This window comes from Psammomys obesus, unplaced genomic scaffold (assembly GCF_907164565.1).
Source record: "Psammomys obesus unplaced genomic scaffold, mPsaObe1.curated_primary_1811, whole genome shotgun sequence".
Classification (NCBI taxonomy): Eukaryota; Metazoa; Chordata; class Mammalia; order Rodentia; family Muridae; genus Psammomys; species Psammomys obesus.
The window spans coordinates 14011665-14039587 of NW_026590062.1; the positions used below are offsets into that span (position 1 = coordinate 14011665).

A 27923-nucleotide genomic window follows, 5' to 3' on the forward strand; every position below is an offset into this window, starting at 1 on the left:
GTCCAAAGACTATGACCTTCAGGCAGAGCAGGGTTCAGAAACCCAGAAATCTTGATCAGGAACGTGGCAGCTTCTGTTCGCCCTGTCCCCCCCCCTTCACAGTCTTTGTGGATACTCAGTCAGGATATTTTCACTGGCTATTTTGAGGGACATGTGACCTGTCATTAAGCTCTAATCAGGTCAGCTGGGATCAACCCTAGCCAAACCAGAATGGCAGGAGATGGAGATAAATGATGAAGACAGAATCTACAGGGCCTCAGTGGTTCACCAGAAGAAGAAATGAAAGCCTCCACATGCCTGGATTTGAAGGGAGGTCTCTGGGAGAGCTGGACGGCGAGGGGCAGGAAGGCCCTGGCGGCAGCTGGGGTGGGGAAGAGATTCTCTGTGGCCCTTTGTGCCATTGCTTTCTTAATTTGAACCCGAAAGGAAGCCTGTGATCACTGTGCTGTGAAGCAACACCCAAATGAGCAATCACTTTCCAGATGAATCTCAAACTAAGAATCCTGAGGAGAGAGATTTACTCAGTTGATAAAGTGCCTGTGCATGTGAGGACCCGAGTTCAGTCTCCAGAGACCCCAGTAAGAGCTTGCTGTTGTGGTGGTGTGGTGGGGAGGCAGAGCAGCCTACTCAGTTCTGAGAGCCTAGGTCCCAGGGAGTGATCCTGTCTAAATAAACATGGCGGATGGTTTCTGAGGAAGGAACGATAGCTGAAGTTGTCCTCTGGTCTACATGTACACACACACACACACACACGAAAAAGCCTCCAACCCCCACTTCCCCCCAAACCCTCTAAGACACTTCCACATAACTGTAGATGGATACATGCAAATTAATTATTAATTAATATTAAAGACAGTTCTTTTGCCAAGTGACAGTCATGTCTGCAGGATGGTAGGAGGTGAGGTGGGAGAAGGGAGGTGGTGCTCACAGTGCCAGGCAGTGCCCTGTGTGTGGTGGAATCCCACCAAACTGTCTGGACCCATCTCCTCTGGGCAACTCCACCTACTACAGGGTCCGAAACATCCCAAATGGTACCGCCTGCTGCTGGCTGTTAACTAGGGTAGAGCGGCTGTGGGAGGTTTAGGAGAGGAGGCCCGCACTTAATTATGTTTCTTCAAGGAGTGTGGTTTAGTAACTGCCTCGAGACCATGATCAGGTCTGGAGGTAGGAGGGCGAGCAGATGGAACTACTGTGATATATGCGGCAAATGAGCATGACAGGGGCCTTAAAGGGAAGGAAATATTTCCCTATAAGACCTGGAGATGAAATTGAGAGAGACAGACAGACCGGCAGATGGCAGGGGAGAGCAAGCACACTGCCATGAGAGGGATGATGGACGGGAGGCCAGAGGAGCCTCTGCAGGGAAAAATCCCCATAGCAGAGAGGATAGCATGCTTCTGTAAGATTTTAGGGGTCACAGGGCATTTCATATCACACGACTGAGTGACAGGACGCGTGGAGGAGCCAGGTACTTGTGCGTAGGGAGTGAGGTCCTGAGTGAATGTGTGTTGTTGAAATGGGCACAGCCATGTCAAGAAGGCCAGTGCGTCAGCTCTGTGGGGACCACAAAACGTTTGTCCAGTGAAGCTCCTGGAGAGTGTGTGTGTGTGTGTGTGTGTGTGTGTGTGTGTGTGTGTACATGGCAAAGCTTTCATCTGGTCTGGGTGCCGATGTCGACAGTATGTGCAGAAAGTGTCCACCGTAGCTTTCTCCCCCTGGTATTTGTGGCCTGAAGCCTGCTTTCTGGGAGAGATTGCTCCCACGAAGATGAGCTAACCCCACCTCCTTGTGGAGCTGTATGCTATACAACCCCATGTCCCTGTTCAGTTGTGTATGATGGACTCGCTGAGCTTCCACGGTGCGGTGCTGTGGGTTCTACATCACAGAGCCCAGTCTGCCTGATTCCAGCTTCTGTGTCAGTGTATGTCTGCCTTCATGCAGTGCAGCACTTGCTAGGACAATAAATCAGGGACTGCTGTTAGGCCACTGAACGGGCAGTTTCTTAACTCTGTCTCAGAGAGGAGCTGCAAGCACGGATGTGGCCTGCTCATCACTGTGGGACCTGGCCTCTTCAGAGTGACCACCAATTTTAATACAAACCAACAAAATATTTATTTTATTTTAATGTGTGCAAGTCCTGTGTGTGTGTGTGTGTGTGTGTGTGTGTCTGTGTATACATATGTACCGTGTGCATGCAGTACCTATGGAGGCCAAGGTGTCAGATCCTGTAGAAATAGAGTTACAGGTGGTTGTGAGCCGCCATGTGGGTGCTGGGAATCAAACCTCGGTCCTCTGGAAGATCAGCCAGTGCTCTTAATTGCTGAGCCATCTCTCCAGCCCAGGAGTGGCCACTGTCCTAACACGACCAAATGTTCAAGCATGTGAACCCGTGGAGGCTATTTCACACTCCTAACAGGAGCCCAGCTGGCAGGTGGCTTGTCAGTCACCTCGCCCTGTGACTCACTTCTGTTTGCTCACCTGTGCCCTTTTCTCTCTTGTTCAGGACACAGAAGTTTTGAACACCGCCATTCTCACAGGAAAGCCCGTCTCGGTTCCTGTCAAGGTCGTGGGGGTTCAGGAAGACGGATCTGTGGTGGACGTTTTGGACTCTGTGGAATGCAGGTCGGCGGATGAAGATGTCGTGAAGGTATTAGAGACAGTCAATGACCAGGCTCACGAATGTTTCAGTCTCTTCTCTGTCTCTCTCCTGCCCTCCTTTCATCTCCAGCGTGTTCTACCTGAATGTCCCTCATTTGAAGGGAGGGAGAATGACGTCCTGAGAATGAGATCAGTGTCCAAAGAGAAGCCTTTGGGTCAGCCCTTGGCTGCTGTTCCCTTCTTGGTTTCAAGTGAAAAATATCTTCTAATTTCTTCCTCTTTTCTCATTTCTCCCTTTCTGTCTGCCTTTCCCACAAGCATGCTATTTCCTTTAATCTAGCAATCCATACATCATTTCAGTTTTTACCAACTGTCCATGCCCAGTTGGGTTATTGCCTGAGTATATTTCCTTCACAGGCCCTGCTTTCCTGGAGCAGCTGTTTGCCTCAGCTGGTTGAAGTCTGATGCTAATAAGAGCCTCCCTTCCTCAAGCTTAAAAACAAATTTAAGGTCATTATAAGATAATAAAACACACGAGCTTGATGTGTTAAAATTTTGTTAATATACATTAAAGTAAATGACTATTAAAATAATGATAAAGAAACCTCATCACGCACCTCCTGACTTAATTTGAATACTACCGAAGGGACACGGCTTGCAGAGAAATCTGGACACGGAGTGTTTCCGCTGGATTCTTTTCATTACCGATCAGTGACTATTTTGGCTCCAAGTTCTTCTGGAGTCTGCCGGGAGTTTAATTGTCCTTGCTGTTTGTGTGGAAACTTTTAAGGTTTACTGGGTCTGCTGTTGTCATTGTCCCCCCCCCCCACTTCCCCACCTCCTTAGCACATTGCTTGCCCATTGTTTTTGCAACAGCGATCAGAGAGAGAGAGAGAGAGAGAGAGAGAGAAAGAGAAAGGATTCCATCTCTGGGTCTCTAAGAGAGCTTCCAGTTCCAATCTGCTCAGATATTTTAGGGAAATCCAACACCCAGAGTCCTGCCCTTCACATCACGTCTGCTTCTGTTCAGGGTGGAAATGGGGCTTTGGCCTTAGTCTTTTCAAACTTAGCCCAATTGTCTTAACTTCTCAGTGTGTGCAGAGATGCACAGCTGCCACGGCCAGAGGACAGCTTTCTGGGGTCATTCCTCTCTTTTTGCTGTGTGGATTCCCTGGACTTGAACTCAGGCCATGGAGCTTGGAGGAGGGTGCCTTTACCTGCTGAGCTGCCTCGGCAGCCCTTGGCGTCAGTCACAGGCATGTTCTGGTGGCTGGCAGGGTAACGTCTGAATAGGCGGGTATTTTCTCTGCGTGGCCTGCACGAGACTGTGTTCTGGCCTGAGGGAGAAGGGTGGCTCCGTGGAGCAGTCATGAAGTCACAGCAGCCTCCGCTGTGGCATGACTTGCACCCTGGGCATGGGGTGTGAACTCTCCCCAAGGACGAAGGCAGGCTAGGTTAAAACCTGCAGTCTGGCCGCAGCCCAGGTCTCCTGGCAATCCCATGTTCTGTGGACAAGCCAGATTAAATAAACCTAAGTCCTTCCGCATGAAGAATCCAGGCAGACCTGAATCCAGTCAGAGGAGGTTGGTATACATGAGGCACACGGACAGACACACACACGTGCGCGCACCAGACGGAGCTTGTGTACGCACACGAGGGTGCGCGCCGAGCTCCGCCTTATTTTTGAGCCCTGTCTCCGAGTGAACTAGACACTTACTGATTTGTCTAGACCAGCTGGCTGGTGAGCCCCAGGGAATCCCGTCTTCCCGTCCCTGAGCCCGACTCACAAGCACACACCACACAACTGGTTACTTACGTTGGCAGCAGGGAGCTGGACTCGGGCCCTTACACTTGTGCTGTAAGCACTTCACCAACTTAGCCGTGACCCCACCCCGGTAGATTTGTTTTCCTGTCTCCACATCATTCAAGGAAAAGGGACATTGGCAGTGGCTCAGGCAAGCGGCATCTGATCGCTTATGTTGGCATGGGCCCAAACAAATGACTTGCTCTGCTTCCCCCCGAGTGGTTGGGTCTCTCCCGGGAGCCTTGTGGGACCCCGCAGGATGAAATCTTTGTTCACCTGCTCTGGCAAAGCCTGCTGCAGAGAACTGTGCCCAAATTCATGAATCCTGTTGCTGTCACGCCCATAGTTGTTCCCATTGCACAGAAATGAGCTGAAACCACCCTCTGTCCTGCTTGAAGGATATATTTTTGAAGATGACATTTTCCCCCTTCTTTGCTGTCATTGTGAGAGCCTCATGAAGAAGGGTCCACTCTTTAGAGGAGCCAAATAGAGTGAGTTGTCAGATGGAGAAGCCCAGGGCTGCATTCAGGCAGGCTTTGCTGGCGACCCTGGGATTTAATTAAGTGGCTCTGATGCATCTGTTATGGCTCCTCTCTCTGTGTTTGTAATACATTTTGCTGCGGCTCGAGGATAGATGGAGTTGTCTACAGGGCTGTGTGCTGGCCACCCTGTCACCCCAGGGGTTGCTGTGACACCGACATAGTCATTAGCTCTCTCTGGAGAGATCTGTGTGTCTGTCGCTGAGCCATTTCTGCACATCAGATCTGGGAACTTAGAGGACTGAGTCAAGTGTTGAGTTTGGAGAAACTGTTTGACTCATGGAGACAAACAGGCTTGCTTCTTTGACCTGGGGATCTTGGGACTTTCAGAGAACAGAGTCCAGAGGTATAAGCAGCTGGAAAGGGCCAGATGTCCTCTGCATCTGGTGAGAGTGGAGGAGCTAACACACTAAAAAAAGCAGGAGACAGCCATATAGTTGTAGCTGGGTGAGTATCTAGGTGTATGTGTGTCTATATGTGTCTGTGCATGACTGTGTGTATGTCTTTCTCTGTCCGTGCGCCTGAGTGTGTGTTTGTCTGTCTGTGTGTGAGAAACCTTGACCTTTATTATTAGTGGTGAGATTCAACAGGTGTTCCCGCAGCCAGGGTTGCTGTCCATAGGTGATTTTAAGGGCATGCAAGACCGCATTTGTGTTTCACTGTAGAGCAATGGTGAGGCAGCCATAGGGCCAGATCTGGCTCAGAGGGGTGTAGAGTGTGTGTGTGTGTGTGTGTGTGTGTGTGTGTGTGTGTGTATGTGTGTGTGTATGTATGTACACATGTGTAGGCATGCATATAGAGGCCAGAGGTTGACACTGGACATCGTCTTCAATTTTTGTCATGATTAATGCACGCCCTGTCTTTGAACCTGGAACTCATCAATTCAGTTAGGCCTGCCAGTGAGTCCCAGAAATCCACTTGTCTTCCCAGCACTAGTTCTCATGCCTGTAATGCCCAGATTTTCACATGGATCGTAAGGGATCAAACTCATGTCCTCATGCTTGTGTGACAAGTGCTTTACTGGCTGAACTATCTCAGCAGTCTAAGACAGTTGGTTTAAAAAAAAAAAAAGAGCTGTAAGCAGCTGGAGCAGGAAAGGCCACAGCATAGCTTTAAAGGGACTGTTGGAGGAATCTAGACAAGTGAGATTCGAAAGTGGCTGCCTTTGATTCCTCTCTTTCATGTCTTCTGGTGAAAGTCTTCAGAGGGCCACTGAATTATCCCAAGCATGGGCAACTGACCTGCTACTGTTAAATCTGTTTGTGATAAAGTCTCAATGGCAAATTTGGGGGACAATTACGTAAAAGTGCACAACCAAAGGAAACACGATGCTTGGTCTATGCTGGTAGCATCTTGCTTTCGAAGCCAGGCTCGTTGCTGGTGATGTTCAAAGTGGAGGCTCATTGCTTGGCATTTGGACTGAAGGTCTAGCTCCTGAGCTTTGGCTATTGGGCCCCTTGGCTCCTTAGCTCTTGGCAGAGCTCTCAGTATTTTCCCATGACTGGGACTTGGGGTCCTTGTTTCCTCAGTGACTGCCTATGACTCTTCATAGACTCCTGTCTTCCATGGTCTCAGTTTCTCTACCTTTGCAATACTTCCGCCATCTTTTTCAGTCTTAGCTCCTTCCAGAGTCTGCTTGTATCCACTCTCTGAAATTCCCCTGCTCCTCCATGGTGTTAGAGCCACTTCTTAGCTTTGGGTATTGGGTCCTCAGCTTCTGGGGATGCTCAGGATTCTTCATCTGCCTCTGTGTTGCTGCTGCTGTAATTGTGGCTGTGGCAGGTAGCCACACTAGAGCACCAGGCTAGATGCTCTAGGTATTTGCCCTCATACAACCGCTTCCATACCACTGCACCTGAGATAGAGGCCACATATTGGGGCAGAAGACCAGTGCAGAGAAGCCTTTGGGGCCCTGATATTATAACACCAGGGGAGGTGCTTCCCAAATTAGCAGGCACTCTGCTCAGGTCATCAGAAGAGAGGCAGGTGCGCCTGTGTGGATCGCCATCACAGCCTGGCAGATGCACACCTTCCAATTCTATTGGTCCTAAGGCTTCCCTATGGGCCAGCCAAAAGCCTAGCATTACATCAGTGAGACTTGTTGCTGAGACTCTAGGGAGACATGCCTTGTCCTGTCCTGGGTGAGGGTAACTCAAGGGAAACAGGGTCAATCTGTGGTTCACTGTGGCTTGGCTCTCTCAGAGTAGAGTCTTGCAAAGCTTGCACTGGCTGCTTGGAGACTTTGTGGCTGAGGTAAGGACAGTGTCTCTGGCAGCAACTATGGGTGGACTGGGCTCTGCAGCCAGAACTTGGCCTCCTCAGCGGTGGTTGTAGAGTATTGGGAGAAGGCACAGCTTGGTTGACAGACAGCTCCTGCTCCAGGCACAAGGGAGGGGTCCTATCAGCTGCTATTCAAGGGACCAAGTAGCTTGCTCCTTAAAGCTAAGGGTATTAAAAAACAAAGCAAAAAACAAAACAAAAACAAAAATGAAAAACCAACTCCTGGAAGTGCTGATAGGGAATTAGCATTCTTAGCCTAATAACACTAAACTCACTGCCACACCTAAAGGTGAGTCAGGGTCCTCACATCTGTCTCTGTGGTGGCTGTAACAATTAGCAGCTTAAAATACGCATTCGTTATCTTATTCTGTAAACTGGAATCTAAAGGATGTTGGCAGAGGTGTGTTCCTTCTGAGAGATGTTGCTAGAATCCATTCCTGGCTCTTTTGGACCTAAAGGCCACTCACTTTTTTAACCCATGTCACCTCTTCCATTTTTAAAGACTTACAGGGCAGTACCTCCTACTCTCTCTGCTTCTCTTCTGTCTATCTCTATCTCCCTCTCCTTTCTGATTCCATCACTGCACATGCTTCTCTGACTCTGACCTTCCCTCCTTTCCTCATAAACTTTAATAGTGACAAGGGGTGTTGGGCAGTAGACTCCATTCTGCCCGGAAACTCCTTAGGGCGGGAAGTAAACAACTCAAAATAGCTTTAGGGAGTTTCTGAAACTGAGCAGATTTATTAGGTCCCTCCTTTCTAAGGGCGCATGAACAGGAAGACTGCTGAGGGACCATTACAGACCAAGAAGCCCGAGAAAGGCGAAAACCAACCAGTTTGCCTAAGGGAGAGGCTCAGACCAACTGGTCCATCAGGAAAGGACATTCTCACTGCAGGCTGTGCAGTGAGCTCCAGGTTCCCAGCTTTTGTGAGCTGTCACCCAAGCTGGGGTTGGGCTGTGGCGATACAGCTGTCTTTGAGTCATTTCCGCTCCTGTAACCCCTCACCTATATTCCTGTAAGTAATAATGCCAATAAATTAGTTGGTTCACCAAGTTGGACTTTGGGTTCCTGTTAGTTCCATATTGGGGTGAGTAGACATTTGTTCTCACAAATGGGAGCTCCTCAGGATTTTCAGTGGATCGTCAATACACTTTGTCCAATACGTTAGTTTCAAGAGCTGATGTGAAATGTCGCCATTAAACCAGGTGCCTGGGGAAGGTGGCCCTTGGCGCTCCTTGGATTGTGTAGCCTCACTCACTGTCTTCATTGTTGTGTGAGCTCACCAATATTTTTCTGTTTGACATTTCTTATATAGGGGTTTGTCATGGAATATAAGGGCCATCCTAACTTGGGATGGCTTTTTTCTTGAGTCTTCTAAGTGTCTATATGCAAAAATTTCTCTCTCTCTCTCACTCTTTCCTAAACAAGGCCCCACTCATGGGGGGTCAGGGTTTGGTGCTGTGCACTCCTGCTCGGTGTGTAATAGAATACATTCACAGGTTCTCAGGATTAGGACTTGGGTTGCTTGGGAAGGGGCCCCACTCTCCAGGCTACTCTGTGTGCTTTGTTTTGTTCAAGAGAACCTTTAAAGGTCTTCAGAGGATGTAAGTGAAATGAAATTTCCATATCATAGTTTTGATTTAATCATAGGGCATCTATCTTTCTGAGTGACGGTTTCATATTTGTTACGTGCCTGAAGGTATATAATATAAAAAAAAAAATCTTTCTTTCTTGTCCCTGTGATAAAACATCATGCCAAAAGCAACCTAAAAGAGAATGAGTTTATCTTGGCTTACAGTTCCAGGGGGGTACAGTCAATAATGGCAACAGCAGCAGGAGCTTGAGAGAGAGTGAGAGTGAGAGAGAGAGAGCAGGAAGTGGGGCAGGTCTACAGATTCTTAAAGCTTGCCCCCAGTGACGTAGTTCCTCCAGCAAGTCTCCACCTCCTAAAGGTTTCACAGCCTTTTCAAATAGCACTAACTGCCAAGGATAATGTGAACCTGTGTGTGTGTGGGGAGCATTTCTCATTCAAACCACAACGTGTTCTATGTCAGTAGCTTCTAGAACCAACCACAGAAACCCATTGTCACCCACGGTGGACAGATTCTCATGCTCAAGGAGAGATAAATGTAAACTCATGTGGATCTTGGAGATGGCTGCTGTTACCTTTGGCTGCCATGATTACATCCCCAGCCTACATGTATCAGGTGGATTCACAATAATGAGAACTCGAAAGGCTAATCTAAAGGCATTAACATTTTTAAAGCCTTCTCTACCCCAGGGAAGGGTCCTGCTCTTGAAGAAATTGGCTTGTGTGAGAAGAAAGGCTAGGAGGGTGAATGTCAGAGAAAAGGATAAAATGTTCTGTAGCTTGCTACGCTGTGTGGGGAGCTGGCCGCTGACACCCGTGGGAAATGACAGCAAGCCGCACAGTAGCAGCTTTACCTGGGTCAGGGTGTACCACCTTTATCAGGCTCTGTGTTCAAAGTCCTCCGAAGTAGCCAGGCTCACAGAGCAGATTAAATAGAATTCAGGTGTGTTCCGAGAGGGCGCCTTAAGGAGACACAGTTGAATTGACATCACCTTTCAGGCAGTGGGGAGCCAGCCAGGTGTGACAGACTAGGGTGGGCTGGGGGCATCTGGCAGATGAATTCCTGCACAAGCAACTATTATTTTCTTTGTTGTTGCAAGTCGTAGAAACCCAAATCCACCTGCCTCAGACTGATGCGAATTTTACTTGAAAGAACATGGAGAGAAGGAAAAAAAAAAAACTCAAAAGAGATTTAAAGCCATTTATTTCCTTCTTGAAACGCTTCACAGGAAAAAAAAATTCCATATAAAAAAAGCCCCGCTGTTAGTCTATTTCTGGGCGTGAATTTCCTTCCTTCCCCCCATTGCCAGGAGCCATGCAGCTAAGAATAAGTTGTCAGGCAGTTTGGCTGTTATTGCCTAATTCTGTCCTTCTTTATGCTAGTAATTTGGACTTTTATTGTTGCATTTCTAGTTGGAGATGTGTCATGTTTTTCTTGTTGGCCACGGATACACACTGCTGTATTCGCAACCTTTTGTTCTGTCAACTTCATGAGGCTTCCAATATCAATTAGAGCATTCGCTCCTTTCTGTCGTTGGCATCTCTAATTAAGAACTAAACATCCTGGAAATCACTGCCACATAATTCTGGGAGATCGCAGAGTGCGCGCTTCGAACCTGCATGCTTCCCACCTTCTCCCAGGAGGTGTGCACCTGCGCTTCCTTCCCGCCCATTCCAGCCCTTGCACGCCTGCTGCTCTCCTTCCGGGTCCTTCCGTAGGCAGAGAGCCAGGCGGATTGTGGTTGCTGGGACCTGTGATGCATTTATTGTCTCCTAGAGACTTGTTTTTCTCAGCATTCAGTGGGAAGGAAGGAAAAAGAATGCCTTTCGGTACTGGCCTGGGTGTGGCTTACGTGGTGGGCAGACCTATCAGCTCTACCCTGGGGTCCACTGGCATCCTCAAGAAACTCAGATGATTGAAACAAACCTCTGAGTTCAGCCAGGTCACACACATGTAAGATCCAGTCCCAGGCAGGCGTGGATCTAGGTATAAAGGTTGTGTGGGGAGGCTATTGTCAGTCTCTGCCATTTTTTTTCTTTAGTTTTTCAGAGCTGCAATTGACATACCATCTTTAAGTGGAAAACCTCATAGGTTTTATGCTATGTTATGGGTTTATATATATCAGTTTGTTGATGTTATCTAAGTTAGTAACTGTCGCTGCCATAGTTAGCTTTAACTGTCTTCCTGGCCCAGCAAGAATCTCAATTGCAGAAGTGCCTCATCAGGTTGGATTGTGGGTAAATCTGTGAGGGATTGTCTTTGACTGTTACCCAACATAGGAGGGCCCACTGTGGGTGGCACCATTCCTTTGGCAAGTGGTCCTGGGACTATATATAAAAGCTAGCTGAGCAGGAGGCTGCAAGCAAGCCAGCAAGTAGCATCCTCTGTGCTTTCTGCTGCAGGGGCTGCTGGTATCTTAAAGAAATTACTTAAACAGTGCACACAGATTGGTTCTGTATTTGAGTCAATAGTCGAGGGTTAGGTGTAAAAATGTGCTCTCTGGTATAGGAGGGAGGCTGGTGGTGTGCGTCTCTTCTCCTCAGGCCTGTCTTGGTGTAGGTACAAAGCCTGTTGGGGGACATGACAATGAAAAGAGATGAACTACTTTTCCTTGGTGTTATCTCACTCTGCTAAGCTTCACTGACTTTTGTTAAACCCACAGTTGTTTATCTGGTTTTGGAATAAATGTGTCTCATTCTTCATCTGTCCTGATGTCACTAAGTTTATACACGGAAGAGTCAGACAGCGCTTAGATGACACTGGTGTCAGTGGCCAGCCTGTTTTAAAATGTGCTACCCTGGTTCCCATGGGAGGAGGGGCTATCCTCTGTCTACTTCACTTAGTGCTGATTTTTCTCCCACGTGGGCAGACCTGGTGGACAGTAGGCTTTTTAAAGTATTTGTTGAAGGCACAAACTGCAAAAATATCTACCGGTAATATCCCAAGGGTTCCTGTTTTCCCTTAATCCTCTTATCCTTCTTGGGGGGAAAAGAACTCTCTAGAGAGTTCTGTGGTATCTAGAATAGCATGGCTGTGTTAGCCAAACACACCTCATTGGAGGATTTCAAGCTTTGAAGTGTTAGCTTTAAAGTAGATGTCATTTGTAGGACATTGAAGGGTTAGCTCCTAAGAGAATTACTAAGGGAATCCTTGGGGAGCCAGGGGAACTGGCCATCTCAAATGTCAGGTTCTCCTCGGCCCCGTCAACATCAGCTGCGGCTGAAATCTGAGCCGACTCGGTGATTTCACAGTATCTAGGACAAAATGTTCCATCTGATGATTCCTTTGGAATGATGGATGAGTCCCCAAGGAACACAGACATGTCTCAGTTGTCACCTCCCAGCCCCAGTACCTACCGTGGTGCCTGGCAAGCTCAGAGTTCTCAGTAAATACGGGGGAAGGATCAGGGTCTGGCATCACTGTAGACTGCAGGGAGGCCTGGAGGGACTGCAGTGCAGTGGGGTCTTTCCTTGGACTCGCCATCTTCTGCTCTCCTTCTCTGGCGTGAGTGCACACGAGCAAATGTGAGCGTAAGGCTGTGTCTGATAGCAGCAGGGTGTGTTAGTGCTCCCTGGCTTATTGGCCTTGTGAGCACTTTCCTTTAGCTTGAAAGCTCTGCGATGAGGTGGGGACCTCAGGACCTCTTTCTTCTCAGTGTATCTGGGTCACCTGTCACCCTGGGTGACATTGTGCAAGTGGACAGATCCCTGTTGTGGTCTGGTGGGGGAGCTACAGGTACTGGAAGATGGTGTCATTGCTCAGGGAAGACAGAGATTCTTTGGAGTCCATTGGACGAGGATTCTGAATTACCCCGACCATCATTCTCTGAGGGATTGTGGTAAATCTGCTTTTCATACTGAGCCTTAGGCACTGACTTTTTAAAAAAAATTGTGTGTGGTGTGTTTGTGGTGTGTGTGTGTGTGTGTGTGTGTGTGTGTGTGTTTGCATGGGGGTAGAGTCACATGCACTTAGAGGAAGAGAGATGGATATTGGGAATCAACCTCAATCATTTTCTCACCTTGTTTCTTAAAGCAGGCCCTCTCAATCAAAGCCATCTCTGAGCAATGCAGCTAGCCTCTCTATCCAGCACACCCAAGTTTACTTGGGTTTCTGGGGGGATTAGAACCGTGGTGCTCACACCAGCACAGCAAACACTTTACCCACCGAGCCATCTCCCCAGCCTCTTAGGCACCAACTTTGCAGGAGATAAGAAATAGCATTTATTGTACACCCAGGCTCTTCATGCTTGTCAGTTCCTACAGTATTTCAAGCCCCTTGGGGCTTGGCTGTTAAACTCCACACTCTACCTATGAGAAGCCATGCAGGGCAGCTGTGAGGTGCCAGGCTGGGATTCGAGCCCTGGAGCTCTGACCACAGCATTAGCAAGACTGCCCCAGTGTCACAGGAAATGCAGCCCCCAGAAAGGCTTGTGACACTGCTTTCAGGCTTTTTAGTCCTCCTACTCTTGGACTGTCCTCAAACTGACTTTAACCAAGCTTACCCCGGGAGGTTACTCTGTCTTCCACATATGAAAATGTGTCCCTTTCCTCTTAAATATCTCAGATGTCTACAGGGAAAGTAGAGATGTTAGGAACCGGTGGCTGACAAGAGCTCTCCCTGAACCAAGAGGCGATGACTTGAAAAGGAGACAGTGAGACTCTCACGTCTCCCCCAGACACTCAGGGGATTCACCGCCAGCAACCCGATGCCTTACTGATGCATATCAGCAGACTGATACAGATTTTAGAAATGAATGCTGCCTCGTGCAGCCAGCGGGAATATAAATTCTGTTTCGGCTTGGAGCATTGGGATGAGAGTCTTTAGAGAGCAGAGGGGCGGGTTCCTCAGCCTCCCGAATTAGGCAGACGGTGCTTCTCACTCTCATCACCTGGTCCAGCAGTGAACGCTTATGTATTTTTTTTTTCACTGTCAACTTATATATTCTGATGTGTGTGCGATTGTACTTGTGCGTGACTGCATGTGCGCATGGAGGCCAGAGGCCAACTGCGGGTGTCATTTCTCAGCAGGCGTCTTCTACCTTTTCTTTTCTTTTTTTAGTATGTGTGTGCTCTCACACACATTTGGAGGTCCTAGGACAACCTGCAGGTTCTCTTCTTCCACCCTACAAGGAGAAGGGCTTGGTCCTGGGGTTGGAACAGCCAGGCTCGGCAGCCAGCGGCTTTATTCCAGGAGCCATCTTGCTTGTTCCTTCAAGCCCTTTTGAAAATGCAAAAGTCTCAAGCAGCCCAGAGTGACTTCCTCAGTGGGAATCACCTCAGATGGTTTGGCCTGGGGGGAGCACTTTCTGCCTTCACAGTCTTCAAAAGTGTCATTCCCCATGGCATGTGCTCCCGAGAGCATGGACGCTGATAGATCTATCAGAGTCTTCCTGACAGCCCTGTAGCATCAGGTGGCACATGGGGGACAGCCTGACTTGTTTCTCTGTGCACACAGGGGAGAAAGAGCCCCCGTAACTGCATGCTGAGATAGCTATGTCTAAAGGCCATATGGGAAACATGTGCTTTTGTTGACTGAGCCCATGGGGACAAAACAGTGCCGAGGATCCTACAGAATTTCATGGCTCTGATTTCAGAGCTTGTGCCAAGGCACTGCTGAGGTGGGGCTGGGGGTGAACCCGGCTCACTGGAGAGAGTACTTTAGCTAAAACAGTACAGTGCAGGGCTGGGGAGTGAGGCTCAGTTGGTAGAGGGCTCTTCTAGCATGCACAAAGCCCTGGGTTTGATTCTCAGCACAGCACCGACTAGGAAGGATAACGGACCCCTCACGGCAATCCTGTCTGTTATCCTAGCACTCAGGAAGTGGGTTCTGAAGGGTCAGAAGTTCAAGGTGTTGGTGTAGGAACACAGTTTTGACCTCCCCTGGGTCAAAGAGAATAAATGACAGTTTATTCTGGAGCCAAATATGAGTGACTATGGGAAAAGAGTCAAGAGTTATCAGGCTGTGTTCCACTTGTGCCCATAGGGTCAACCTACACAGGGACTACTGGGTCAATTTGGGCTAATTTGTTTGATTCAAACAAACAAAACCCCCAACCAAGCACACATGATAACACAGTATAAATAAGATCTATATTAGAAATCTATAGAGGGGCTGGAGAGATGGCACAGTGGTTAAGATCACTGGCTGCTCTTCCAGAGCCCAATCCACAATCCAGCATGAGAGGAGCTAATGCCGTCTTCTGGTGTCTGTGGGCACTGCATGCACATGCTCACACATTCTCTCTGTCTCTCAAAAATATCTTTGAAAATAAAGTTCTCGGACCCATGTCTGGCATAGAATATGCAGATAACTGTTGATACTGCTATTCTTTCTCTTTAGCTGTGAATTGTCTTCTGGCCATTTTTATATAAAATATACCGTGTTTCCAACAGAAGGTCCAAAAGAAAAAGTCTGAAACAGAGCCCAAGCTTGTGCATTCCCAAGGCTGCTGCAGGGCCTGCCTTGTACTTTTCATGTTGTTTAAAAGGGGTCGAGAATATTGCAAGCCTGGCTTTAGGTTACTTGTCCCTCAGAAATTTATGGGGGAGGGGAAGGCTGTCGTCCTTCTGTTACTCCTGATTTCTGACTGTCTTGGGACTGCAAGAAAGCATCCTCTCCAAGCCTGTGAATTGTGCAACAGTACTTCAGCCATCACCAAGCAGGCATGGGGCACACCCTCCTGTTTCAGCACTACTTACCAAATCCATGAATACTCCCCTTATTATTACTTTTTAAACAGACTATTTAAATCAGCGACTTCATAAAAGGCAGGGACGGAAACCTCACGTCTGCCTATCACTCTCCACCTGGGTCCTTTGTGCTGACTACTTCCCTTCAGACAACAGCTGGTCCCCCCCCCCACTGCAGAGAGGAAGAGACTGAGGTTCTGAGAGACTATGTACTCATCGTCCAGGAGGGTTTAGATGGCTCAGGGAGCTTTGCTACCATGTGTTTTCCCGATAGATGTGAGCTGTAGAGTTTAGGGGGCATTGATAGGCCCTGAGGACTTTTAGCCAGGCTGGGGTATTTGTGGTATGCAGGGCATGGGAGGATGACAGGTGTCGAGGGTACCAGCACATACATAGGTAAGGGCAATGGCCGCTGTGATGAAGAGTGCTGGGGTTAACTGGTGCTGTAGGAGGAAACTGACCCTTCTGGAAACATCTAAAGCAGCGAACATGCTGAACAGATGGCAGATCCAGCAGAATGGAATCACTGCAGGGCAGTCACGGTGCTGCTAATTCTTCTGTAAAAGGTGAAGTGAGCACACAGAACAACGTGGTTGAAGGACTAGGAGGTGGCACAGCTGCTGGTTTGCTTTGCATACACAGGGCACCGAGTTCAGTCCCCAGCACCATGGAAAACAGGCATGGTGGTGCTCACCCATACTACCAGCACCTGGGGTGGAGGAGGCAGGAGGACCAGAATTTCAAGGCCATTCTCAGCTACATAGTGAGTTTGAGGCCAGCCTGGAGCACAAGGGACCTTGTCTCAAAATAAAACCAAACAAACCAAACCAAATCAAAGCACCACGTGGAGAAATAGGAGAGAATATATATTACTGCCAACAGCAGTATCTCTTAGTAGAAATCCAAGGTGATCACACATGTCCATCCAAGCACAGACTGTGCATGTGCTAAGGAATCAGTGGGCTGATTCCATCCACAAAAGCTCAGGGACCAGGCCTGTCACATGACAGAGATGGCTAACTACAGCTGTGAAGGCTCTGGTGAAGGTGCTTTCAGGTCCACATCTGCAGCAAGAGCCCTTTTTGTAGAGATACTGCGGTGAGTAAGGGCTGATGGACCCTAAGGGAGCCGAGCAGTCTAGATAGGCCATTCCTCCGTGTATTCCCCAAGGGAATCTACATCATCATAGCACAGAGACACATGCTTATCCATCCTCATTGTGGCTTAGTTGGAGGAGCATTTGCTCCATCTTCTGGTGTAAAAGGGGGTGTTAGACTCTTGAAGGCTTCTCTACCTCAGCTAGTTCCCAAATAATTGACACAGAGAGACTATAATTTATTTCATAAGCTTTAAAGCACTAGAGCTGGGCATATATCAACCCTCTACAGTATTTTGCTAATTCCCAGCTACATATTTCATGTTACTTGCCTTAATCTTTCCTGTCTGGGCTGCTTCTATTCCATCAGTCTGTCCTCATGGCTACATCCTCATGGTCCATACTGCCCCATGGTTACTTTCTTATCTCAAGCTTCCTCCTGTCCTGCTACATCTTTTGCTTCCTCTCTCTCTTTCCCCTGCCTTATGGTCTCTCCTAGACCCCAAGCCTGGGAACCTAAGCCCTGCCTACCTCTCTTCTGCCCAGCCCAGGCTCTCAGCAGCTTTATTAACCAATCAGGGATAACTGAGGAGCAAAGTTATACAGCATCCCTTGTTATACATGAGAATGTACTCATCTGGGGTGTAACCAGAATTTGGGGGACCAGTAATTAACAATTAAATACATTAGCATCACCAGGCCAACAATCAACACCACATAAAGAAAGCATGGTGGAACACATCTGAGTCTCAGTGTTAAGTAGGTGGGCATCAAATCAGCTTTGGTGTCTATCAACAGACAAACAGGTAAAGGAATATAACGTAGAAACACACAGCGCACTGCATAGGTTAGGCAGGTGACTTACCATTGAGCCATATCCTTAGCCCTGTCACAATGAGGTTTTCTTCATCTGTAAAGGATAACACTTGGGGATGGCTTGTGGACTGGCACTGTGAGCTCTGGGCCCCAGAAACCTGAGGCGGAGCTGTGTTCTCCAGGTCTCCTAGTTTTGGGTTGGGGAGATTGAACTCTCAAATCCTCCCCAGCTGTAGGAAAGCCAAGGTGAGTACGCCAAAAGCTAGAGGACAGATCTGTGCCAGGATGTTGTCACTTTGTTGTATTCCCACACCTACTTCCTTCTCTCTTCATCCAGGTATGATATCTCCTCACATGTCATGACTCCTCCTGTGTCCTTGTGATGATGGAAGACAGGGCTCTTTCCCATGTTCTTTATTTTAAAAACTCCTGAGGGAAGAGCCTAGAACTGATTGGCATGATCTTAATCCTGGGCCTAGAGGCATGTTACTGGCCCTCAAGATCTGGTTATACCCATCCTTGTTTTGTAAACCTGCCTAAGACATACCTGATTGGTTTAATAAACGGCCTATACCTGGGCAGGGCAGAATGGAGTAGGCGTGGCTAAGGTTCCTGGGCTTGGAGAGGACAGGGGAATCATGGAAGACAGACTTATAGGAAGAGAGGAGGAAGGAGGAGGACACCCATGATGGGTTAGCGTGGAGAAAAAAAACCATGTGGGCTGAGAGGAAGGACTCCTATAATGGTGTGAAAAGGCCCAGATGAATAATACAAGCAAGTACCGTGGGATTATGTTTGGAAGGTAGACCAGATGAGGGTGATTAAGGCAGATGGCTTTGGATGGGGGCTGGAAGAGGGGTGGTGAGGATATTGAGACAGTGTAAGTGAAATATCTGCCTGACACAAGGTAAATAAGGCAATTATAAAAATCTAACAGGTGTCTGTGTCTTATTATTTGTGATGGCAGGTTAGATAATACTGCTATGATAATCATAAGGCAAATAATAAACATTGTATAGTCTAATACTCTTTTACTTATAACCATAACAGCTTAGTGTTATGGTTTGTTTTGGGCCCCAGGGATGGGGTGGGCAGGGGAGGATGAGTGATTTAGTAGATGTTGTGGAAACTGGAGGTCATACGTGGCCATAGCATTTTACTCTAGGTCAGGATTTAGGACAAAGCAAGAGTCAAAGCTTGATGGGCAAGTCAATGCAACAAAATCCTCCTTGGGAAGGTTTCTGCCTCAGGTGTGAGAACTGTTAATGTGTTTCCAGGTTAACCACTGAGTTTTGGAGGACTGGAAAGAGAGACCCTGTTTGTGGTTACCTGGGCTTTCCTGTACAAGGCAGGTGTAGACAGAAAGCAAGCTGAGCATGGGCAGCTGCCAAGCTCTGTTCGCTGAGTCAGGCCAACTTAACTTTGGTCCTGATGACTGGGGGAGCTCACCAGGGAGACCAAGCTGAGGAGTGTCCTTCATGTGGATGAAGAAGCCAGCAAGGCTCAGCACCCTGGCTGAAGGACACTGGGCGGGAGATGTGAGTCAGGGTGACGTGAAGAGGACAAGGGTTGGGGCTTGACCATGGCTGTTTGTTCTCTCCTTCCACTACTGGGAGATGTTACTTTACAGAGAAACTGAAGACATTAACTGGGAAGGAGTGTAATTTTGGCAAGTGTGAGGGGTGAATTAGAGAGAACCCTCCCATCTTGTGAGAACCAGAAACCACTGTGGAAGTAAGGGAAGCCCACAGGAAATGTTTGCATGTGTTGCTTAAAGGCTCAGGATAAACGGAACCATGCCATGTGCCATGTGTAGGAGCCTCCTCTCTGGTCTACCTTTTACTCAGCCTTGCCCCTCCTCTCCCCACTTACTTCCTTGTCTTCATTTGTGCCCTTTGGCACTGTCTGATAATAATACTTACCTGTTGACCTATTGCTGTTCTTTTGTATTTCTGTCTCTCATAGTAGCCTGGACCCAATGAAGGTGGGGACCTCATGTCCATCACCCTCTTTTACATCTACAGCATCTCATTAACTAGCAGCATTAACTAGATAAATGAATGAGCAGGAATCCTCTAGCCTGTTTACTCATTGATTCAGTTTTTAATGCAGCACCAGTGAATGGCCATTATGCTTAATGTGGAAAAAGGAATAATTTAATATTTGGTGTTTGAGGATTTTTCTCTCCAGGATCTACTTAGCCATGTAAAGGGACACTGTATGAACCCATAAGGAAGCATTCAGGCAAGTGCTTGCTGGGCAGGAGGCCAGGAGCCCCTGGGATGTGCTGGGATGGCTAAGGACAACCTCTGGCCACAGGACTCTGTTCTTTTGCAGGCATCCAAAAGAGAAACATATTAGAGATCCTCTCTTGACGTCAAGGATGGGGAACTTTAACATGTGACATCTAGGACTTCTTGGGGCAGGGTCTGACCCAAGTCATGGCTGGTGAGGTTAGCAGAACATGAGTCCATAGCCAGGGCCTACAGCGGTGGCTTTAGCAGACGACCATTGAGTCACAGCCCGGCTGACCCCCTCTGCGCCACAAAGGAGGAGAGTTTGTACGTAGAAGGGTTTGGGCAGGAGGTTTGGTGATTATTAACTGGGAACGAGAGAGTAGAAGTTTGGACGATGGGAATCAAAATGAGGAAATGCTGTTCGGTGACTCTTGGCTCCCAAGGAACGTGGTATCCGTCCCCACTAATGAGAAAGCAGCTGGTTTGAAACTCTCGCTCACTTAATTATATCAACACAGTGGACACCTTGTGGGCTGCCTTCCCAGGCAGGGATAATCATCCTTCCTTTTCTGATTTTTCTTTCTTTCCGGTAATTACCTCCTCTCACCTCTCCTCACACATGTGAGTGGGCTGCTGGCAGCCATGTTTACACTTGGAGCCAGCTAAGTTGGCCAATCCGATCCGATCCTCAGAGGCTTTAAGATCAGTTAGGATCAGTTGCAACTGTTAATGGGTAAAGTGCCCACCACAAGGTACGTGTGCTGGAATGTGGAGGGTAGAATTTGCCATTGTGCAAAGTGAGGGTAGGGAGGCAGAGGTGACAGCTGAGGTAGGGGGACAGGGCCCAAGCCCTTCTGTTTCCAGGCTCCAGTTCAAACCTGTGGAGTGAACAGAATCCGGTAAGTATGAAAAAGCTCGCCTCTCCTTGCTAAAGTTCTCCACTTTATAACTAAAGAGGCTTATGTGGGCTGGGGAGATGGTTTACTTGGTAAAGTGTTTGCCTTGCAAGCACAAGGACCGGGGTTCAATCCCCAGAGGCCATGTAAGGAAGCTAGCATGGTCGCTCATGCTTGCAACCCTCAGAAGGTAGAGGCAGGTAGATCCCTGGGAGCTCATAAGCCAGCCAGCCAGCCTAGGGTATGCTTGTGTGTGCGTGCGCACACATGGGGAGGGCAGGGCCAGAGGGTAAAATGGTGGTAATATTTAGGAACGGAGTAAATATTCAGAAGAATGAAGGGCTGGAAATGGAAAATTAAGTCAAAGATCTCTTTGGAAATCTTCCCCCACGACTGGGAGCCTGGGCATCTAGCCGCCTCTTGGCAGCAGTGGACAAACTTGGCTGTGCTGGGTCTTTCAGCTGGGGCCTTTCTGTGCTCTGAAGCAGGTGGCAGGAAGGCTGCTGTTTGTGCGGACTCTTTCCCTCCCTTCATGTCTTCAGATGAAAACTCCTCTTGGGCAGGGAGGCAGACTTCAGAGTTCACAGTGGTTCTTGGCAAATGTTTCTTTTCTTTCTTCGTGTGTGTATGTGCGTGTTCATGTGTGTGCAGGCTCAATGCATACGTGAGTGTGTGTGGCCAGAGGCCACAGGACAGCCTCAGCTGTCATTCTTCTTCAGCTGCCATAGACCTTATGTTTTGTTTGTCTCTCACAGAGACAAAGGTCTCTCACAGAACTGGGAGATTCCTGATTCAACTAGGCTGACTGAGAAGCGAGGCCCAAGATCTCCTTGTCTCCTTCCCTCCAGTTCTGGGGTTTTATGTATATGCTGCTACATGTGCTGGTGTGGAGACTTTGCTCACATCTTCATACTTTCATGCAAGCAAATCACCAACCAGTAGCCATGTATCTGTCCCAGAAGTTTCTTTTCCTAACAACAAACAACAACAAAAGCCATAAGTGGCTTTTTAAATGTTCTAAAAATACAAACCCTGAGAAGGGTTCTCTCTCTCACCTTCCCCCTCTCTCCCTCTCCTCTCCCTCCCCTCTCTGTCCCCCTCCTTCCCTCTCTTCACACCCCCTACTCTCTCCAGTGTCTCACTGTGTAGGCTGCCCTCAAACTCACGGCAAAATCTTCCTTTCCAAGTTAACTAAGTGCAGGGAATTATCGGCATGTGCTGCATGGCAGGCCCAGCTCTCTCTTTCTTTATCCCCTGACCTGAATACCAATAAATGTCCCCAAACTGTAAGGCATCGAGTGGGAGGGTCCAGGATGTGAAATAAAGAAGGTAAACATGATAGCTGGGATCAGGAGCTCTTGCATACACTGATGACTTATGCCAAGTAAGTTTATTAGGAAGTTCAGCATCGAATAGACTGTATTTGCAATGTTGGGGGGGGGGACCAAGGTCAGCAGAGACAATGTTGGAAAGAGAACACGGGATATCTCAGAGACAGCTGCCTAAAGACTGATAGCCACAGTTCAGGAGGAAGAGTTGGGGCCCCCAGAATCCTCAGGTTTGACCTCTTCAAGGCGTGGGTTCATCCTCCAATGGGCCTTGCCATATTTGCTCCTGGACAGGGACTCAGAACTAAAGTTCTCTTTGTCCTCTCACTGGGGCCTCTGGGAAAGTCTGGGGCTGGTCTGGCTCACTACCATCCCTCTAGAAGATGCTTAACCTATGCAGATACTTCTTTTCTATGTGATTAATTTATGCACACCCCCAAGCACCTTAGCTTCCTGACCCCTGTGCTCATGCTGTGGGCACCCGATCAGCAAGCCTTCCCCAGCAGGATCAGGATTGAGAAAAACTGGAGCTGGAAGCTGGGCAGCACCCCATGCTGGGCACTCACCAGGGAGACACTTCCCCATTCCTCTGGGCATCCTTTGATGAGCGAGGAAGGCTTGGGTCTCATCCTAAGTTCTTAAGTACTGGTGCTTTTGAAAATCTGTTATCCAAATCTCCCTGGGATGGAATGCACTTTGCATGAGGGTGGGTCACAGGTCTGGCCCTTACTGAGTCCTCAAAAGGTGCAGCAGCATTTGGATCAGGCTTTCGTAAAGGGTGGGGTTGAACCTTGCTGAGCAAGTTGTGGACAGTGCTTTTCCTACAGGTGAGTGATGGAAATAACTGTCTTTCCTCCACAATGGGGGAAAGCAGGGAGCAGTGAGTCCTCCTTGGAAGGTGTCTTGTGCATCTCAAGTCACTGTGAGCAGCGACCACATCTTGTCCTTCATTTGGAGTGGACACAGCCAGTGAGGCCCACATTCATGAGTACTCTTTGTCATCACAGCAGGCACCTTCACAGCTCAGCTGGACCTCCTCAAGAATGAAGGCTACCTGACTTGCTCTGTCTTAGAGACCTGCACAGAGCCCATTTGATAGCATCGCTGACCCTGAGCTGGCCCTGGATTTTAGCCTCAGATGTATTGTGAACTCCCCACGCCTCTAAAGTGGTATAGAGTCTCCAGGAGGGATTGTCTGGGTCAGGCTGGCCTACGGGCATGTCTGTGTGGGGTTGTTTTAATTGAGGCGGTAGCCCCCACCTCCCACCTCTCACCTCCATGCTTTGCCCCTGAATTATATAAGAGCGAGGCAAGCAAGTGAACACAGGTATATTCCTTTCTCTCTGCTCTTCTGGGGATGTGATACGACCTATCTCAAGCTCCAGCCACTGTGCCTTCCCCACAGCAATGCTCTGTAGCCTAGAACAGTGAACAGAAACAAACCCTTTCTCTTCCTCAACACTTTTTGCAATATTTTATTGCAGCAAGGGATGTGGACTCATCCCCTCTGGGCACATTCTCTACAGTTTGGGTACAAACCTGAGTCTGATGCCCAGAACACCAGAGAATGCAGCCTTAGGCTTCCACTAAACAAAGAGGGTAAAGAAGAAATAATGGTGGTGGTGGTGGCAGCTGGGGGAGCCACAAGGCAGATATTCTGTGGGTAACCATGGGACTAGCCAAAGCCAAGGAGAAGACTCAAGAACACAGGCTCTTGGAGACCATCTCATATTCTAATTGTGTGGGAGATGGGGGACTCTGAAGCCCTTGGTTCCCTGAACATGACCTCAAGCCGAGCTGAGGCTTTGGATAGATCTTTAAACTCATTACCAAAGGCCTTGAGGGACAGGTATGCCTGTTGGTGATTACAAAAACAGTTAATCTTGGCACCCTTTGGGTGAGTTTGAACATATCCATCCTTGAATGAGAAACTCCAAAACACATGAAAAATTGATACAAAAGCATTCCCCCAAGGAGGATATTAATGATTCATAATTAGACTGGCACTGACTCTGATTGTGGAATGTTCAAACTAGAATTTAGGATAACTGTGATTGACATGTTAAAGGCTAGACAGGAAGTGATAACCAACATAGAGAGTGGATGGGAAATTTTTAGCAGAGATTAAAGTCATAAGAAAAAATGAAATAGCAATACTAGAAATGTAAATGACAGCAGCAGTTATCTTGATTTTAAAGATTTATTTTCGTGTGTGTGTGTGTGTGTGTGTGTGTGTGTGTGTGTCCAAATAATGGGTCAAAAGGAGTGTTTGAAAGGAAAATAGCCAAAATCACAGATACACGACTTCAAATCTGAGGAGGCCATACACCACAGAGAAGAAAACCACAAGCAAAGCTTACGCTGTTCAAAGCTGACAGACAAAGAGAAAACCCTGTTAGGTGGCCTGAGCAGGGTGGCAGGGCCGGGCTGACCTGCCATGGGGAATCCCTAGCCTTGGCTTTCATCACCTACCATCTAAAATCAAGTCTCCCCTGGTGAATACTCGCTCCGTGGTCAGTGGTGCAGAGCACGCAGCCTGCTTCTCCACAGAGGCTGATGGGTTCACAGGGGCTGACAGTGCTGTTTGTGTCATCTCTGTCTTTACTGATTTTCGTTACTGAGAAAGGCGTGTTCAATGTCAAAGTCTGGTGTAACTGTGGCTGCACCGACTACTCCAGCTCCTATACGATAACGCTCTGCCCATACATACCTATATATTTGTGTGTATGTGTGTTTCATGTGGGTGTGTGCACGTATGCATATGAGTATATGTGCATGACTGTGGAGAACAGAGGTCAGTGTCAGGTGTTTTCCTCAGTAGTTCTCCACTGCATCTTTTTTTGAGGCAGGGTCTCTCACCAAACATGCAGCTCATTAATCCAGCTTGAATGGCTGGCTAGCAAGGCTTGGGGCTCCTCAGGTCTCTTCTCAGTGCTGGCATCACAAACGTGGCATGCTTCTCTGAGGGCCTGGTGATCTGCACTGAGGTCATTATGCTTCTTCGGGAGGTTCTTTGCCGACCGAGCCATCTCCCAGGTCTCTTTCTTCATGAAGCATCTCTTCTTATTTCTAGCAATCATTTCTGCAATACCCTTCTTGTTGGGGGTGTGTACCAACTCTCCGGTTCAACCTCATTAGGTCTTCACGGCAGATCTATCTTTAGTGTCCTCATGCTTTTAGAGTTACAATGAGTTTCTTGTACAGACTGTGCTTGGACCCTGGTTTTAGAAAACAAATCGGTGACCAGTGTATTAATTCATGCACGGAAATCATTCATAGTTAGAATTATTATCTGTAGGATTAGAATGGAAGGTGCCGTCCTGCTGTTGTCTATTTTCCCATCTGCTCTCTGTTTCTCTCCCCCATCTCTGCTGCCCATCTGGCCAACTGTACATTTTGTCTCAATTTATTAACTTACTGTTTTAATTTTTTCATAAATAAAATATTTATGCTGAGTGGTAGGATGCACGCTCAGCAAATGCAAAAATTTGGGTTCTATCCTCAGCATCAAGATGTGTACAAAAGAAAATGAAAATGTGTTTTATGTGTTTCCACCACAGCTGGTATTTGCAATATGTGTCAAAGAATCTGAACGCACCTTTAGGTAAATACCGCTTTAAATGTATTAATATGTAGCCCATGGAATCTGATATTCCCAATTACTCCTTTCCATATGCTCTAGTTTGCCATCTACTTTATATTTACTTCAGATGTGAACATATATTGCTATTATTTTATGTTAAAGAACAATTATGATTCTGAAAAAAATGTTAATTTTAGTCTTGTTTATCACTACATTTCTCATGCTCTTACTTCTGTGTGTAGATATGAATTTCTGACCCATTTTCCTTCTCCTTAGATGTTTCTTCTTTAACATTTTTTCAAAGTCTTCTACTTTTTAATTTATAATAGCCTGTATGTGTGTGTCCCTGTGTATTTATTGTATATGAGCGCAGTGTCCAAGAAGGCCAGAAGGGGGCGACAGATCCCATGGAGCTGGAGTAACAGGTGGTTGTGAGGCAGAAGACTTGGGAACTTGGATCCACACACTCAGGTTAATCACGGTGTCATCTCTATGGTCCCACCCTTTAACATGTCTCCAATTCGCTCAATTATTTAGCAATTCCATTGGGTTTTGTCGAGGGCGGGGGGGGGAAACACTTTTTAAAAGTTTTATCTTTGATAGGCTTTTTTATCAGCACAGATTTGGAACTTAAGTTATTTATTTCAGAGGTGAACTGCTGCCATTCTACTTTTGTTTTGCAATGCGGGCAAAATGTGCCTGCCACTGTTTTGCAGTGGGCGTGATTTCCAGTTTAACTGCAACAGTACTCTCTGCTTTCACTCTCTGTCCTTTTCCTGCTTTTATTTTTTTCTTTCAAGCCTTTTTCACTACTCAGTTATTTATTATATAACTATATGATTGTATTAATTATGTATCTCTCTCGGCCAGCTTTTAAAATAGCACGAAGGTGGGTCTGTGTCTGGTTTTGCTCTGTGTTCAGCACCTAGGATAGCTCCCAGGTCTCAGAACCAGTGTTTGTTAAACAAAGGGGCCTTTAATTTTTATTTACAGATGAGATGTGCCTCAGGCAGAGAAAAGTTATATGGTAACAGAATACGCTAGGATTCCTAACTTGATTTCTGGGAGACTGCTTGAGTGCAAGACAGAGCCGGAGAGCCTAGGTTTCTCAGGGTCCTTCTTGCACGGTCTTAGCCTGGAAGAAACCAAGAGAAAGCCTGGGGCCACCATATAGCCAGCCAGGCAGAAGCAAGGACTGAACTTGAAATCATGATAGAAGAAAGCAGGGACAAGGGTGTGGACCTTGAAGTGTGTGCACGAGAGCGTGTAGCCTAGGAAATGAAAGCCACCTGCTGCCAAGCCTGACAACGCAAGTTTGGTGCCCAGGATGCCCATGATGGAAGGAGAGAACTGAACCTCACAGGTTGCCCTTTGACCTCCTGTGTGTGTGTGCACGTGTACTCACACATCAAAAGCAATATGAAAATTAAAAATCAATAAACAAACAAGCACCGTCCACACCCCTGCTGAGTCTTCATGCATTTTGCAACATGCAGGGAGACCTGCAAAGTGTTTTGTTCCCATGACAACTGATCCTCTGCCGGCTTGAGTCTGGGATCTCTGGACTTTTCTGTGAATATCCAGGAGAAACGTTCTCTCTGATTCTGTGGTGTAGGTGCAGTCTCCGGGTTGGGAAAGGCCACGGCAGAGCACCCATCACCCCTCCCCTGTCTGCAGCCTGAGCAACGGCAGGCTGGATGCAGGATGGTAGGCTCAGGCTACATCCTCTCCGTAAGACGTAGGAGGATGAAATAAGCGGCTCCCAAGATTCCCCAAGGAGCCATCACCATGTCGCAAAGTCTCCCTCTGTGTCTTTTATCCTGGGATAATGGAGTTGCACAAGTGTAATAACTTGACAGTAAAAATATTCACCTCTAAAGGCAGCTTTCACAAGATGACATTTTATAAGCTGTTTTACACACACTGGAAGATGAACGTGACACAGCTCAGTCTTCACCCCCGCCCCCGATCTCCATGCTCCTGGCCTCTGCTCTCCTTATATGACGATGAATAGCGCTTGGTTTCCGATGCTCCCCTTGTGGCTCAGAGCCCTGGAGGCGCCATTTAGATGAATGATGGAGGGTGGAGAGGTAGCTCAGCAGTTATGAGCACTTGCTCAGAACTCTTGAAGAGGACTTCTCGTCAGCCCCCAGCACTCACATGACAGGCCAAGACCGGGGAACTGATGCCCTCTTCTGGCCTCTGCAGGCCCTGCACCCATGTGGTGCACCCCCATACATACAGAGGAAACACCACACACATAATTTTTTTTCAAAGATAGATGATTGATGTGAGTGGGGATTTGGATTTTACATCATCATGTCTTCTCTTATTTTCTCCATGTTGTAATCTCAGTTCCTAGTCAAAGGGGTGGGACTGAGCACTGGAATTCCAAGGTCACAGATGTTCAGCATCGGGTCCCTATGCTTCAAGCTCTGTGTCTTTTCCTGGTGTGTTTCCATCC

At 47.7% G+C, this 27923-nt stretch overlaps 1 protein-coding gene across 1 annotated transcript in view; it reads left to right on the forward strand.

The window, feature by feature from the left end:
• Positions 1-2419: 2419 nt before the first annotated feature.
• The window catches only part of Tmem132b (transmembrane protein 132B), a 40125-nt gene continuing 14621 nt past the window's right edge, over positions 2420-27923 (forward strand). The window contains exon 1 of the mRNA XM_055606201.1: positions 2420-2647. The gene's annotated coding sequence lies outside the window, so the exon portion shown is untranslated. The remainder of the gene's footprint in view (positions 2648-27923) is intronic.